The sequence below is a fragment of the Mus musculus genome, chromosome 4 (assembly GCF_000001635.26).
Source record: "Mus musculus strain C57BL/6J chromosome 4, GRCm38.p6 C57BL/6J".
Lineage (NCBI taxonomy): Eukaryota > Metazoa > Chordata > Mammalia > Rodentia > Muridae > Mus > Mus musculus.
Window position 1 is genome coordinate 33,760,385 of NC_000070.6, and position 18,086 is coordinate 33,778,470.

Here is an 18,086-nt window from a genome sequence, read left to right on the forward strand (position 1 = left end):
ACATGGATGTGTGTTTGAGGGTAGGGTAGGTACTGCCACCAGCTATCCTCACCCTGCCTTGGTACAAGAACTCTCTGCCTGCCCTTCTGCCTGTGGGAACCCTGATGGTCAGGAAGGGGCGGAGTCTTGCCCCCTTATTCTTGCATTTGTAACAGTTGAAATGACCGTTACATTGTTTAGGGAAATGAACCTAAATTTTTTGCTAGAGAAATATAAAATTGCATTATTCCAATACCATGACTGGCTAAATTAAAGTTGAAGGATTATATTTTGTTTTTATTTTCTGTCTAGCATTATTTTGTAACAGCCTTCCTGTATCTCTGGGCTTCATTTTTATCACTTTAATGGCTCCTTAATGGCCCCCAGGATGATATAGCATGGATTATATAACACTGTTTAATGTTAGCTATTTGTATTGTTTCTGACTTTTCCTTCCACTTTCACAAGTAATGTTGCTATAAACATCCCAGGACAGATCGTTTTCCTTTGCAAATATTTCAATCTTTTCCTTAGGGTAAAGTTTTCAAAATTAGAATATGTAGTCAAAATATGTGCACTTTCTTCTTCTTCTTCTTCTTCTTCTTCTTCTTCTTCTTCTTCTTCTTCTTCTTCTTCTTCTTCTTCTTCTTCTTCCTCCTCCTCCTCCTCCTCTTCTTCCTCTTCCTCTTCCTCTTCCTCTTCTTCTTCCTTCTCCTTCTCCTCCTCTTTCACCTCTTACTCTTCTTTAAAAAACCAAATCTTTTTATTAAAATTTTCAAATACATACAACAATAGAATAACATAACAAACTCAGTGCACTTATCCTCCTGTCTTCAAAAGTACAAACTCATGGTTGTTTCTGCTAATTTATAACTGTCTAAACTTTTGCCCAACCTTATCTTCCAACCTGGAGTATTTTGAAGCAAACCTTTGACGTCTGTAACCTCAGATGTGATCATGTAAGGGGTTAGTTTTCATATCTCACTGACCTGCAGAAATTCAAATGAATTTTTAATCTTATGACTGAACACGATGTGATTGCTCAAAGAATGAAACTTAAAAACAATTGGACTTCATTAAGTCAAGAATTCTGCTCTGTGATAGACACTCCTAAAATCCTAAATTTAAGATTTAAATTGTCTTACTAGGAGAAGTACACAGTTATCTCTATTGTTTGTAAATATGTATGATGTATAAAGAGTCATAAGCTCAAAACAAAACCAAAAAAGAAACAATACCTTGAATTTAATTAGAAAATGAGACAATGTTATAGGACGCACAGATTGTAAATAAGCCTGCAGAAAGATGCTCAAACTCCCTGCAGGATGATACTCAAAATTCTTGTTATTAGGGATCAAGCCATATATCATGGAAGGCATATTTGAACAACTGAAAATAAAGGCAACACTAGATAGGGATGTAGTTTCCTGCTAAGTAGGTCAGGTAACACCTCCGGCTCTGAGAGAAACCTCAGCATCTTTAATGTCTAGTCCAGCAACCCCTGCTGTATGTTTACAAGATAGAAGCAAAGACTCCACACTATAGAAAAGTCTACTCCCAGTAGCTTTGTTTACAAAAGCCACCAGGTCTCTTTTACTGGACACAAGGACAGTGGTTCATCCATACCACAGAATACTATTTGACCACAAAAAGAAGCAAACTGTTTGTACTTATAACAACTTAGATGCACTTGCTGTAATGAAGAAAACCTAGCTCAAAAGACCAGGCATTTTATGGTGCCCTTATAATTTTGGAAACGACATGAACAGCTACACGAAAGAGACTTTTAGTGAATGAGTCATTTTTGAATGCTATGGTCATGGCCTGGATTACCATGCTTAGATGAGATAAATAACAGACCCACACATGCTTTGATAGTGTTGACCTCCTGCCTTAGCGCTGTGCTGTAGTTATGCTGAGACTCACCTTTTAGTGTCAAGGAATTACAGCTCTTTTCTTAATAGTATTTGCAGCATCTAGCGAATCATGATTATTTAAAGATGAAAGGTTAAAATTCAAATATGGCTATTCGGTTCCTATTTTAACAGAACTGTCATATGTGTCTTTCCCTGTCTTTTATCTTTTATTTTGAATCTTTGCCTACTGGGAGAAACTTCAGGGCATTGCTCTTTAGTGAACTAGCTTATGCTGGGTGGGCCCGTCAGAGCTCCTGATAATTCTACTCAGAGCTCCTATTACTCAGGATGTTTTCTGAGTAAACGTGACTGAAATAATGAAAAATGGTTCTTCCCTCTTTTGTCGATTCTGTTTTCTTTAGGATGATAACCAGAGTGGAAATAATGCCTTCTGAACATATTTATTAGAGATGAAATGTTGAAAGACTCTGGCAATTTAACGTCTAGTGATTCAACATATCAAGCCAGACATAGATCTTGGAGAAGGCTGGAAGCATGAGTGGAAATAAGAAAAGCACAATAGAAAGATCTAGCTAGCTTCAAGAAAGCAGCAACTTCTTAAAGCAGAACTTAAGCATGTCCACACATGCGCACTAAAGACAGTATGGTTTGGCTGGAGCTGGAAACTGCCCCGACGAAAATGGGAGAACAGGAAGGATCTTTAGCCTTCAGGCTCAAAAGGCTCCTGTTCACTTCCCAGAGCACTCTGTGGTTTCTCACGTTTATATTTCGGTAATACCACTCTACCTTGCTTCTGCTTCTCTCCTGGGAAGCTCTTTTTGTAGCCTCACCTTCCGGATTCTCATCTCACGCACGCGCCGGATCCTCTGGACTCTGGATCTCAGCATTTCCTCTGGCGTCTTGTCTTGGACCATAACGCATGCGCTGGATCCTCTGGACTCTGGATCTCAGCATTTCCTCTGGCGTCTTGTCTTGGACCATCACGCATGGGCTGGATCCTCTGGGATCTCAGTACACAGCTCTGCGCTTCTGTGGCTTCTTCGAGGAAACTTATTGGTGGTTTCTTCCCCACCAACATGCCGATGGCCTCACTCCTACATTTATAACTTCACTGCTTCTTTATATTCCAAAGTCACACTACCCGTCTTCACCAGAGTGTCTACTGCTATCTTAAATGCCTTTGTTCAAGGCAGAACTCACCATGCTTTTATATTTGTTTACCCTCTCCATGATACTGAACACATTTTAAACTATCCAAGCCAGCAATGGTGATAGCTAACCTTCTAACCTTTATTTTTATTTTATTTTATTTTTTTACTACCACTGCAACTGATTCTGAAATTCTTTCCATCTTCTGCTTCTAAGCTCTTGTGCTTCTTGTTCCTGTCACAGTCATAGCTCAAGCTACTACCATTTCTTGTCCGGTCTGTTTCGACAGTCTGTCCACTCTGGCCTCCAGGCACACACCCTCTTTTTGCTTTCTCCATTTGCCACCCCAAGTTTTCTACAGCACACATTTGTTTATACTGCCCTCCTGCTGAAAGTGTGACCATGGCTCTTCAGTGGTGACTACAGTCCTTCAGGCATCTGTCTACCTCAGGCGTTGATCTTCCTCTCACTAGAAAACCCCCTCTATTACCCTAAGCAAACCATTATTCCAGAACAGCGCTCCCACGACTATTACCCTCCCGACTATTACCCTCCCCACAAGTTTTTCTGCTTACACCTCCCTTTTATCTTTTTTTCCAGCCACAGAATTCTATTATACTTCAAGAGTCAGATTGCATCAGCTGTCTCTGCAGGGATCTTTTGTTACTCCCAGACATGCTTGCTTCTCTTCTGTGTCTCCCTTACATCCCACATAGCCTCATACTCTTATCTATATGTCTTTGGTATATAAGTGTGGCTCCATCTGTTGAATTCTGAGTTTCCTGTGCAAAGGCTAATGTTGAGTGTGCTTTGGAATTTCCAATACCCAGCGTGGGTTTTGTGTCTTGTGAAAATCTCATACTCACAGCTCACATTTGTTGTGTAGTCGATGTACCAGGTAGTGCTCTGCAATGAGTCTAAGCCACCTGCAAATTCATGCTTTTCATCACACAGCTCAGAGACAGGACCTATTTGGCTCCATTTTTTCAGATGAAAAAATGTTGTTTTAAACTGTGATTAAACACATTTAAAGGGGTCTTAAATATATACTGAATGAAAGCTAAAGATTCGATGAATGCTTGCGTTCTCTCCCTGGGAGTAAGACCTCAAGATGGCCAATGAATGAAAGTTTCTGGAGAGAATCCATTCTGCAAAGCTGATGAACTGCTCAGGGTTATAGTGATTGTAGACAGGAGACCACTGTAGATCCAGAGTCTAACTACAGTCTACCTTGAGTCATATTTAGCCCCATTAACAGTTATTTATTATCTACCTCACTGTGTATCCTCATGTCTATTAGGAAAATCCTAGGGAGTGTACAAACAGACCCCAACTAAACAAACAGACTTACAGCAACAAAAAAATCTAAGAATGGTATCATATACCATCTGAGGTTTCCAACAAAGCATTTAAAAAGTCCCTTCATTTATGACCTTCTTTGTTCCATTTCTATAAAACACCACCACGTTTGAACATGGATTTTGGGTGACCCGAATCTGTGATCCTGCACTGTGGTCACTCATATTTGCCTCCGAAATAAATCTCTGTCTCTTATCCCTTTGAGATGAGAGCTCATGTTTTCCTGTGGATACACCTTCTGGATTCAGCTCACTGTGAGAAGGCTACAACTCATACGTTATCCATTCCGATCCACACTCCAAGGCACACATTGAGATGAATGCCTGTAATATGCTGTTGATGGTTTCAGTATGAGGGGAAACACATGGTTCAGCCAGTCTCATAGCCTTGCTGTGTTTCTTTGCTTTTGCAGGTCATTGTGTGGTTGATGGATTCCAATGCAAAACCCAAGAGGTAAATCAGAGCTTTATAATAAGAAGTCACTTCCTTCTTTCTACTGTGGTAGCTCTGAAAAAGTCTTTCCAAGCGACACTCCTGGATTTTTTGTTTGTTTGCTCATTTGGTTTTTCTCATTTTTTTTTTCTGAAGTATATTTTGTTCATGTTTTTACCCTCCTTCAATACTTTCCAGATCTTTCCTCTTCCCGATCATTTCTACCTCCTGACTCATTTAACTTCATGCCCCCCCCAAGACAGAACAAAAACAAAAGTCAAAACAAACAAAAACCCCAATAAGACAAATATAACAAAAGAAAATAAAACTACCCTTCCCCTAAAAAAAAAAAAAAAAATCCATGAAGTCTGCTTTGCGTTGGCTAACTACTCCTGGGCATACCACCTGCCCCGGGGTGTGGTTAATGTACCCAGGGTCACACCACTGTAGAAAACTGATCCTCCCTTTCCTAGCAGGTGTCATTTGCAAATAGCTTCTTGATTAGGGGGTGGGACTTTGCATTTGCTTCCGCTTCTCAGTGGGGATTTTGGTCTGGTTTGAATTTTTTTCAGGTCTTGTGTGTGTTGTCATAGTCTCTGTGAGTTCATATGTGCGTCAGTCCTGCTGTGTCTGGAAGATGTTTTCTCAGAGTCATCCATCACCTCTGGTTCTTACAGTCTATCACTGCTTCCACATAGGTCCCTGAGCCTTGAGGGGGGGACTTTGATGAAAACATGTAAGACTGAGTGCTCCAATGCTCTCCAAGCTTCTCAACTCTGCCTATTGTACAATGGTGGATCTTGGAGGTCATTACCATCTACTGCAAGAAGAAGCTTCTTTGATGAGGTCTAAGTGATGCTCTTCTCAATGAGTTCAATAATATGCCACCAGGAGCCATCTTATTGCTATGTTCCTTTATCAGAATAATAGAAGTAGGCTTTTCCCTAGGCCCGTTACCTATCTAGTCCCCAGGTTCTTGGTTACTTTAGCAGTGTCAGGTTCCATCTCATGGAGTGGGTCTTAAATCCAATTAAAAAGTGGTTGGTTGTTCCCATAACATCTGCACCACTGTTCCGAAGTGTATCTTGCAGGTAGCTGTAGGTCACAGGTGTGGCTGGGTGATGTTGCTGATTACATCTCTCCTTTGGGAGCTCGTTTCTGTCATTAGCATTGAATGCTAATCATTAGTAGTGAAGCTTCTAGTTGATTTTTCTGTTTGCTGACATAAATAAATGCTGTCTTTACAATAAGGCTTTGCTATCAGGTCGTTGAGAGTAAATGATACCCTTGGCAATAGCCTAAGATAGTTGAGCGGTGTCCAATGATTCAACAAAATGTAGCCCATTCTTTTTTTTTTAATTAGATGTTTTCTTCATTTACATTTCAAATGCTATCCCCTTTCCTAGTTTCCTCTCTGAAAATCCCCTATACCCTCCCCACTCCCCTGCTCCCCAACCCACCCACTCCCACCTCCTGGCCCTGGCCTTCCCCTACACTGGGGCATAGAATCTTCTCAAGACCAAGAGCCTCTCCTCCCTACATATGCAGCTAGAGACACAGCTCTTGGGGGTACTGGTTAGTTCATATTGTTGTTCCTCCTATAGGGTTGCAGACTCCATTCAGCTCCTTGGGTGCGTCTGTCATCTTTCAATACATACATACACACATACATATATACATACATATATTCATACATACATTCATGCATACACCTTAGCTAGACTTTTAATGAAGTGCTAACATGTGCCATCTCACCCCTTTGCATGGGCTTTATTTACATAGGTTGGTTTTAATTGCACAGTTTTAAAGTTGTTGCTACTATCACTATTGTTGAAATTGCCTAACATTGCACAGCACAGATGAAAACCTACCAGTTTGTCTAAAGCCACATGTTATAATGTTGTATTAATTCTTATCATAACAGCGCTGCTACACCATATAAAAACACTTTTTAAACTGCTCTGATAATGAAGGCGATAGCAAGAATACAATACTCTTAACCTGGCAATTCATCACTCCAAAACCAATTTTCCCAGATGATACATTGCCAAGCTTCATACTGCTGCATGTGCATAAAGAAGAGGCTGCATATTGTTCTGGAACTACAGTCTAGAATTACTAAACAATAAGAAGACAGATGTACAAACAGTCTTTGGGTTTAGGGTAATTATTTAAATTATTTAAAATATCCCCAGATAGCTTCTCTCAAAGCTTATCTATTTTTTTTTAAGAAGTTTTGAAGCTTCTAGCTCTCCACAGACTTTTCTGTGAAAGACTATTTGAACGGATTCTAATTTTTGGCTCTGTAGTTCTCTGGATGCTGATAAGCATATAGAAATCCTCCTCAGTAGAGTTCAAAGCTGCAAACCAGTCTCCTTTAAAACTCTCAAATCTGCTTTCCCCTGAAATGATGCAGAAGGGCAAACTATGAGAACAGCTACAATCATGCAGAAGGTGAGGGAAGGTAACAGCAACCTTCCACATGGTGCCTACATGCAGAGGAAGGCGGCTTGTCAGGTCTCCCGGAGTAATGACTGGGTTCTCATACGTAGGATTAAGTAATGCTCATCAATGAAATATAAATCTATGTTTGATGTTTTTTCACACACACACACACACACACACACACACACACACACACACACACACACACCAAACATAAAAGCTGCAAGCAGCCACAGCCCTTTGAAAATGGAATGACCTTCTGTGACCCTTGGAATGGAATTTAAGAGTTTTCTGCCACAGATTCATTCCTATTCCCATGGAAACAGTGACTGGGAGGGATTCTGCTGTCATTATTTTCAAGCACTGACCCTGGTTCTAATGAACTAATGCTGACCAAGTCTTCGACTATCTGAGAGGAATGAGCTTCAACCTTGTGGAATGAACCCACAGAACTATCAGCTGACATGGGGGGAAATTCCCAAGATGCTCCCAAGAAATATATATGTATGTGTTTGTATATGCATATGTGTATATGGATATTTATATCTAATTAGAAAAGTATTAAGCTAATAATAATCCTAAGATTAATATACATTAAGATATATGTTTTTCTAATTGTAAAATCATATTGAATAGAAGATAGCTCAAGGATGAATAAGGAACTCCTTGGTTTGTTTTCATCTGGCAGTCATCCTATTGAACCAAGGCCACCTTGAAGCTTGCGATCCTCCTGTCTTGACACTCTCAGTGCTGAGACTGTAGGCTTGAGTTCTACTATTTCCAACAATGCTGCCTCTTATTTTAGATTTTTGTGTAGTTTCAAAGACTGAAACACTGTTCAATAAGATATCACAAAATGTAAACATTTTTAATACTTGATTTTTTTCTTCTCATAATTAATTCAAGGTCCTAAGTGGTGCTTCATTGATAGTTTATCTTACATTTCTATAAATTTGTATGGAAGAACATAATAATTACACACCTACATCAGGATACCATTCATTGAATTAAAATTGGCATGGATGTTCTTCATATATTTTAAGTACATTGTAGAAGAAAGTGTTAAAAGAGGCTTATGAACAGTTACTTGTGTAAAGAGTGTGGTCAGCACTATTGCACACACTAGCAAGATTTTGCTGAAAGGACCCTGATATAGATGTCTCTTGTGAGGCTATGCTGGGACCTGGCAAACACAGAAGTGGATGCTCACAGTCAGTTATTGGATGGATCACAGGGCCCCCAATGGAGGAGCTAGAGAAAATACCCAAGGAGCTAAAGGGGTCTGCAACCCTATAGGTGGAACAAGATTATGAACTAACCAGTACCCCAGAGCTCATGTCTCCAGCTGCATATGTATCAGAAGATGGCCTAGTTGGCCATCATTGGAAAGAGAGGCCCATTGGACTTGCAAACTTTATATGCCCCAGTACAGGGGAATGCCAGGGCCAAAAAGTGGAAGTGGGTAGGTAGAAGAGTGTGGGGGGGGGTATGGGGGACTTTTGGGATAGCATTGGAAATGTAAATGAAGAAAATACCTAATAAAAAAAAAGAATGTGGCCAGCATCAGGTTCCCCAGAACTGGAGTTAACAGGTATCTGTGAGCCACCTGACATGGTTCTGGGAACTGAACTCAGGTTCTCTGCAAGAACACTAAGTGTTCTTTAGTGTTGAGCCATATCTCCAGCTCCTCAATGCTTTCTTTTACTAAATATTATAACGTTTTCACTAAAGGAGGGGATATTATTTTATACTGCTTTATTAAAAGAGTTTTATGGGAGATGGTATGGTAGATAGAATATTTGCCCCACTTTTGTGAGGACAAGAGTCAAAATCCCAGAAGTCATGGTAAATCTGGACAGGTGTGGTACACTACCTGTAATCTCAGCATTCAGGAGGCAGAGAAAGGAAATGTCTGAGGCAAGCCAGCTACCTAGGCTAGCCAGACTTGTGAATTCTGGGTTAGTAGGAGACCCTGCTTCAGTAGATAGAATGGAGAATGAGCAAGAAATATATCTGCTGTCAACTCCTCATCTCCACATACACAAGAACCAATTCATGCAGGCACCTCTGCATACAAACGTGTGGGCCTGTACACACATATACACATATAGTAGAAAAAATTTTACTAGCATATCAGCAAGGTAGATTGGTTTGTCATTTTGTGCTGCTTTTAAGTTTTAGCATCAGTGCTATGACAGTTTCTTTTGTGCGTCTCTATTGGACTTACATCATACTTACACATTATTTTAGAAAGTTTTCATGTGTTTGGCATGTTGCATAGTGCCCTGGAACATGTTACCACTCTATGAATTCATGTATATGACACCATCATTATAATGTTGTCTAGGATTTTAGCAATGGATTCCCTTTTCTGCTGATATAGAATAAATAGTTGATCATATCCTGGCCCACACTCTGGTAGAAGCCTTCTACCCTACCCAAGGCCAGGATAGCATCCTGAGCCCCTAGGAAGACTGTTTCCCCTCCCTGCCCATACCACCAATCATAACCCCAACCACTTCTCTTCTCACCTCATCTTATCTCAGCCTACACCTCCAGTGGAAGCCTCCTACTCTACCAGAAGCCAGGACAGCATCCTAAATTCCAGAGAACCCTAGCTAGATCAGAGGCCATGCACATAGCCAGAACTTGGGTAGAAACCCACTGCTTAACCTCCAGGCCATCAGAAATCCAGCTCCAATTCAATCATAGACCCTCCATTCAATCATAGGTCACTCTATCCAGAACACCAGAGAGGAAAGAAATCAAGGAAAAAAGACACATCCAACAAAGGCAAACCTAGAAATTGGCACCTAGTCCAAGTAACATATAAAGGAAGAACTATTAGAATTATCACTGACTTCTTAACAGACACACTAAAAGCCAGAAGGGTCTGGAAAGAAGTGCTGCAGACTCCAAGAGACCACATATGCTAGCTCTGATCATTATACTCATCCAAACTTTCAATCATCACAGATGGAGAAAACAAGATATTCCATGATAAAGTCAAATTTGAACAATATCTACCCACAAATCTAGTCCTACAGAAGGTACTAGAAGAAAAACTACAACCTAAGCAGGTTAACTGGACCCACAAAAACACAGACAATAAATAACTTCACACCAGAAAACCCAAAGAAGGGAAACACATATATACACATACACACACACACACACACACACACACACACACACACACCACCACCACCACCAACAACAACAACAACTACAACAAAATAACAAGAATTAACAGTCATTAGTTATTGATATCTATCAATATCAATGAACTCAATTACTTAATAAAAAGACACTGATTGGCAGAATGGATGTGAAAACAGGATCTGTCTTTTCTTCGGCATACAAGAAACACACCTCAACATTAAAGATAGATATTACCTTGGAATAAAAGGTTAGAAAAAGATTTTCCAAGCAAATGTCCCCAAGAAGCAAGCTGGCATAGTCATTCTAATAACTAATAAAATAGACTTCAAATCAAAATCAATCAAAGGAGATGGGGAAGAGCATATCATCCTCACCAAAGGAAGAAGCTAAATTGACGTCTCTGTTCTGAGTGTCTATACCCTAAATGCAAAGGCACCCATTTTGTAAAAGAAACATAACTAAAGCTTAAGTCACACATTGGCTCTCACACACTGATAGTGGGAGACTTCAATATTCCATTCTCTCCAACGGTTGTCCTGATAAAAACTAAACAGAAAAATAATGGTGCTAACAGACATTATGTCTCAAAGATATATTTACAGAACATTTTACCCAAATACAAAAGACTGTACCTTTTCAGAACTCCATGGAACTTTCCCCAAAATTTACAGCACACACTGTCACAAAGCAAGTCTCAGTAGATACAAGAAAATTGAAACAACATCCTTCCATCCTATAAGACCACTACAGAATTAAAGTTGGATTTTAGCAACAACAGAAGCATCAGAAAGCAACAGAAAGCCTATAAACTCATAGAAAATTAGCAACGCTATACTTAATGGCTACTGAGTCAAGGTAGAAATAAAGAAATTTAAAACTTCCTAGAATTGAATGAAAACCAAGGCACAACTTACTCAAACTGATGAGACACAATGAGAGCTGTGCTAAGAGGAAAGCGCATTGCACTAAGTACTGTCATGAAGAAATTGAAGAGTTCTCATACTAGCAACTTAACAGTACACTTGAAAGCCCTAGAACAAAAAGAAGCATGCTTACCCAAGAGGAGTAGATGGCAGGAAATAGCTAAACTGTTGGCTGAAATCAGTAAAATAGAAACAAAAACAACAATGCAAAGAATCAGGGAGACAAAGAGATATTTCTTTGAGAAAATCAACAAGATAGACGAACCCTTATTCAACTAAAAGTCATATAAGGAATATCCCAAGCTGGGCATGGTGGCGTACACCTTTAATCCCAGCACTCAGGAGGCAAAGGCAGGTAGATTTCTGAGTGCAAGGCCAGCCTGGTCTATGAAGTGAGTTCCAGGACAGCCAGGGCTATACAGAGAAACCCTGTCTTGAACCCCTCACCCCCCAAAAAAAGAATATCCCAGTTATCAAAATCAGAAGCCAAAAAGAGGACATAACAACAGACACTTAGGAAAATTCAAAGGTCTTACTTCAAAATCCTGTACTCCACAAAATTGGAAAATCTAAACAAAATGGACAAGTTTCCTGATAGATATACCCTTACCAAAGTTAAATCAATATCAGATAAACAATTTAAATAGATCTATTAACCCTGAGGAAATTGAAGCAATCATTAAAAGTTTCCGAATCAAAAAAAAAAAAAAAAAAAAAAAAAAGCCCAGGGCCAGACAGTTTTAGCACAGAATTCTATCAGACTTTCAAAGAAGAACTAATGCCAATAGTTCTTAAAATATTCCTCCCTCAAAAAAAATAGAAACAGAAAGAACATTGCCAAATTCATTGTATGAAGCCAGTGTCACCCTGTTACCTAAATAACACAATGATCCAACAAAGAAAGAGAATTACACACCAATTTCCCTCATGAGCATAGATGCAAAAATACTCAATTAAATCCAAGAGCACATTAAAAACATCATCCACCATGATCAAATTGTGTTCTTCCCAGAGATGCAGAGATGGTTCAACACATGAAAGTATGTCAGTGTAATTCCCCATAAAACAAATTAAAAAAAACACTACATGATCATATCAATAGATGTTGAAAAAAATCTCTGATAAAACCCAATACCCTTTCATGAAAAAAGTCTTGGAAAGATCAGAGATACAAGGGACATACCTAAATATAAGAAAGACAATTTATAACAAGCCTATCACCAAAAATAAAATTAAGTGGAGAAATACTCAAAATAATTCAGTAAAATCAGGAACAAGACAAGGCTGTCCAGTCTCTGCATATCTATTTAGTACAGTACTTGACGTTCTAGTTAGAGGGATAAGACAACTGAAGAGGATCAGGGAGATACAAGTTAGAAAGGAAGAAATCAAAGTATCATTACTTATAAGATAGTATAGATAAACAATTCCAACAATGCTACCAGATGATAAACAAACACCTCGAGCAACATGTCTAGATTCAAGATTAATTAATTAAATAATTATAAATAAACAAATAAATAAATAAATAAATCAGCAGTCCTCTTATTTACAAATGACAAAGAAATCAGGAGCTGAGAAAGAAATCAGGGAAACAACACTTTCTTTTACTGTAATAGCTCAAATAATAGAAAATGTCTTAGGGTAACTCTAACCAAGCAAGTGAAAGAGCTATATAATAAAAACTTCAAGTCTTTAAAAGAAAAATTGAAGATTAAAACCACAAGTGACAGCTCATGCTGGCAAGGATGTGGAGCAAGGAGAACGCTCCTCCATTGCTGGTGGGAGTGCAAACCTGTACAAACACTTTGGAAATCAATACGGCAGTTTCTCAGAAAATTGGGAATTGATCTATTTCAAATCCCAAATTTAATTTAATTTAATCCCAAATTTCAAATACTATTTCTAGGCATATACCCAAAGGTTTGCTCTATCCTTCCACAGGGATACTTGCTCATCTATATCCATAGAAGGTTTCTTCATAATAGCCCTAAACTGGAAACAACCTAGATATTTCTTAATTGAAGAATGGATTTATAAAAACAAGTGGCACATTTACACAATGGAATGTTTTAAACTGTTTTAAAAAATGACATCATGAGATTTGCTGGCAAATGGATATACTAGAAAAAATGTATCTCTATTGAGATAACGCAAACTCAGAAAGACAAACATGGCATGTGCTTACTTATAAGTGGATATTAGGATAATCATGCTACAACCCACAGAACCAGAGTAACAAGGAGACCTTAATGAGTGGAACACAAGAAACTCCCTGGAAATGGAGAACTAGAATAGATTTCAAGAATGGACTGGGAGTGGGTGTGGATAAGCAGAGGAGGGATCAGATTTGGGGGGTAAAGGGAGAGAGTACCAAGATGGTTGAAGTTGGGGAGCATTTCTGGGGTAAGGTAGAAGCCTTGTGCAATAGAAACCTTATGGAATCTATGAGGGGGACACTAGTGAAGTCTCCTAGTGGTGAGGGACACAGAGCCTGAAATGGCCATCCTCTGTAACCAGACAAGCCTTCCAGTGGAGAAATTAGGACACCAACCCAGTCACAAAACCTCCATCCTATAGTTTGTCATGTTTGCATGACACTAGGGTTTGGAGCCTAGCATTAATGTCATCAGAGAGACCAGAGACATTTCATCGAGCACCTGATGGGAGCAGATGCAGAGTCCTATTACCAAATATTAGTCAGAGCTCAGGGAGTCCTGTGGAAGAGGGGGGTGCAAGGATTGGAGGTGCCAGAGGGGTCAAGGACACCACAAGAACATGGCCCACAGAATCAACTAATTGGGGCTCAAGTGCGCTCACAGAGACTAGGGAACCTTTATGGGTCTGTCCTAGGATCAGGGAACCTATATGGGTCTGACCTGGGTCCTCTTCACATGTTAGAGCTGTGTAGCTTGATGTTCATGTGGGATTCCTAACAGTAGGAGTTAGGGCTGTCTCTGACTTGTTTGCCTGTTTTGGGGACCCTTTTTCTTCCTACTAGATAACCTTTTTCCAGCCTTGATGTGAGAATATGTGCTTGTTATACCATAATTTTTTTGATATACCATATTTTGTTGATGACACTGGAAGGCCTGCTCCTTTATGAAGCGAGGTAGAGGTGGATGGATCTGGGGGAGGGGAGGGAGGAAAACCTGCAGTCAAGATGTAATATATGAAAGAAGAATAAAAAAAAAAAGGAAAAAATTTGGACATGTTCTCTTTGCACACCCGTATGCATCAATCACATCTTAGTCAAGAAACAGAAGCCATGCAGGTTAGATAGACAAGGTTTAACTGCAGAAATTAAGTAAATATGGAAAATTCATGACTAAAAGGAAAACCAATAAAACAAAATGCAGTTGGTGGCTGCAGAGAGAGGGGCTATATACACAAAGCTTCCAAAGGACAGAAAGAGGCTGGGTCTTTAGAATCTAGAGCTTGCAAGAGGACTCCACAGAGCTAGGAGTGTGACCTCCAGGCCTCTAGGGAGCCCAGGCTACTGCTGGAATCTTAGATGGGAAAGGGAATGGAGATGTATTCAAAAGTGTATAAAAGAGCTGGCAACTGAAAGCAGCCGTTGCAGACAGGGTGAGGAATTACTTACTAGCTCTCATAGGGTATGGTGAGATTTAGGGCCTGTCCTGGCACAGCTAAAGGCAAGCAGTTGGAAAGGGATGACAAGAACAGCTGAGCCCCAGTGTCACAGTGATAAGTGGAGAAGAGTGGCTAGGGAATGAGAAGAAAGCTTTTAACTTTAGTGTATAATGTTAGAAGGCAGGCTGTGGACATGTGGATTTTGGAATCTGTATCTCTAAGCAGAATTGTCTTGCTTAGAGAATTAAATACTGATGTATCTAATGTTCTGATAGAATATAATGTATGACACTGAGGTAATTAAGATTGCTATTAACCATATAAAAAGAAACTGGGAAATCATCTAAAAGGCTATGTTAAATAAATAAGTACACAGATGACAAAATTTTAACATACAACCAACATAAATACCATTTGGTGTACTCTTATAAACCTATATTCTTGAAACAGGATCTACTATGTAGCTGACTGACCTGGAATTCATTGTGTAGCTTGGACTGGCTTTCAACCTGTGATCCTTCTGTTTTAGCCTTCTGACTGCTTAGATTATAGGAATATGCTACCATGTCCAGCACCTCTCTCCCACTTTTGCAATATATTTTTTTTTCTCTTTTACACTTGGTCTATACTTACTTTTCATTGCTGTGATTAAACACTAACCAACGTCAACTGAAGAGAAAAAGATTTATTTGGCTTACAGTTTACAGTTTACTATTGAAGGAAGCCAAGGCAGAAACTCGAGGTAGGAACTTGGAGCAGAAACTGAGCCAGAGATCGTGGAGGAATGCTGCTTACTTGTTTACTCTCCATGGCTTGTTCAACCACCCTTCTTATACTGTCCAGGCTCATGTGCCTAGGAATGGCACCTCCCACCGTGGACTGGGTCCTCCTACATTAGTTAACAGTTAAAACTATGCCTCACAGAGACATGCAGGCCAACCTAATGGACTAATTCCTCAATAGAGATTCCCTCTTCCAAAGTGCATTTAGGTTTGTGTCAAATTGACAAAAATGATGACACTATCCTCCTGTAACTAACCAGAACACACTGCATTTCTCAAGTAGAATTGAACAAAAGAAACGCAGACTGCTACCTTAATGGCGTGTAGAAAATTGGGTAACCGAGATTAGTAACTCTTTGCTTTTGAATCCCTCGCCAGCGTTGATGAGGTTATCCAAAGGCAGATTTACTTTCCTCATAGCATTAGGGCAATTCTAACATGCAGACCTACTGAAGGATATATTAGGGACAATGCCCTGTGCTACTCTGAAGGGAGACAGACATAGAGCCAAGTTCTGCAGCAGTTTAAAGTGATAAAGTCAGTCATATAGCATTAGGTTTCCTTTACTCTGCATGGTGGCAATCAGAAGAATAGAGAATTTTGAGTGTAGGGTTAAAGGAACAAACACTGTCTATGTAACAGAATGACTATTATTCAACCTTTGTCCAACTCTTGCCTGTTATCCTGCCAAAAGTCCTCATCTGATGAGCTTTCATGAAAGAGTCTGAAAATTCTACCATATTCTTCAACCAACTTTAGAAACAAGACTACAAACAAGTTCCTCTGACACAGGAAAGTGGCAGTGTTTCTATCACAGATGAGTCCTGAGGTCCTTCTTGATGTCACCAAAGTAATATGCTCCCACGTAGCCATCATGGCTTGCTTCCACTGAGCTGTATTTTCTTCTGAGGATACAGACGGCTGTAATGTAGCTGGGACTGTCACAAGAGACAGGCTCTCTTCAAATGCCTTCTACAGCTAGATATGAGCAGGTCTTTGGCAAGACCAAAGTATGAAGCAGTAAAAATATTGCTGTTAAATATGTCTCACACAGGTGCAGATTGGTGAGTCATACTGTGATCCAAGAATTATTTTTGCTTGGAAATCAACTGTGTGGTGTGTTCATACTCCAGATTTATTTAGAAGAAGAAGAAGAAGAAGAAGAAGAAGAAGAAGAAGAAGAAGAAGAAGAAGAAGAAGAAGAAGAAGAAGAAGAAGAAGAGAAGAAGAAGAAGGAGGAAGAGGAAGAAGAAAGAAGTAGGAAAAAGAAAAAGAAAGAAGTAGGAGAAGGAGGAGAAGAGGGAGAAGGAAAAAAGAAAGAAGAAAGAAAGAAAGAAAGAAAGAAAGAAAGAAAGAAAGAAAGAAAGAAAGAAAGGAAGGAAGGAAGGAAGGAAGGAAGAAGGGAAGGAGGACATGCAGTGACAGAGAAAGCAAATAGAAACCAAACAGAAAGGACAGGAAGTTTGAGAATGTGTGAAATATTTTAAAATGCATATTTATATATTGATATAATAGAAGCAAATGTTTGCGATGGTGAAAAGCTCAACAGAAAAGAACTCACAATGTGAGGTTTCTAAAAAGGTTGGAAGAAACAGGGCAGGGATAGGGATACCAGAATTTTGTGGGTACAAAGAGAGAGAGAGAGAGAGAGAGAGAGAGAGAGAGAGAGAGAGAGAAGAATAGTGTCATGCAGGGGGAGTGAACAGCTACCTGAGTGGGTGGCCACAGTGGTTGAGAGGAGGACCTAGGCACCACAGTAGGTCACAAATCACAAAGGCTGTCAAAGAAATGTCAAAGAGCAGCAATTCAGTGTGTTGCTGATAGTTTGCATTTCATTTCCTGACTGACAATTGAGTGCCTGTGCAAGAGCCGTTAATAATATAGTTTTTAAAGAACTAGCTGGCTGAGCTCTCATTGATATTGGACAGGATTTCTTTCAGTGTTTGACCTACAACCATGCCAATAAGTGATCAGTCTTCCGTTTTTCATGCTTGGAAATGTTTGCTACTTTTCAACAATATTTTAATTTTTATTTTCTGTTCATGAGTCTTTTGCCTGCACACAGGTATGTGCACCCCAGGGATGCCTAGTGCTGTAAGAGGCCAGAATAGGGTTACAGATCCTCACAACTGGGAGGTTTGTGAGCTACTCAGCATGACTTCTGGGAACTGAACCCAGAGCTCCTGCAAGAGCAGCAAGTTCTCTCAACTGCTGAGCCAGCTCTTGAGCACATAAGTTCTGTTTTTCTTATTTTATTGTCATGGACTCAAAGAGTGATTTGGCATAATGACATGTATAGCATATTGTAGTCTCTCCTCTTTCAGCCTGAAACCTGCTTGCTCAGGGGTGGAGCTTGTCGCTCAATTGTTCTGCCACGCCCACTG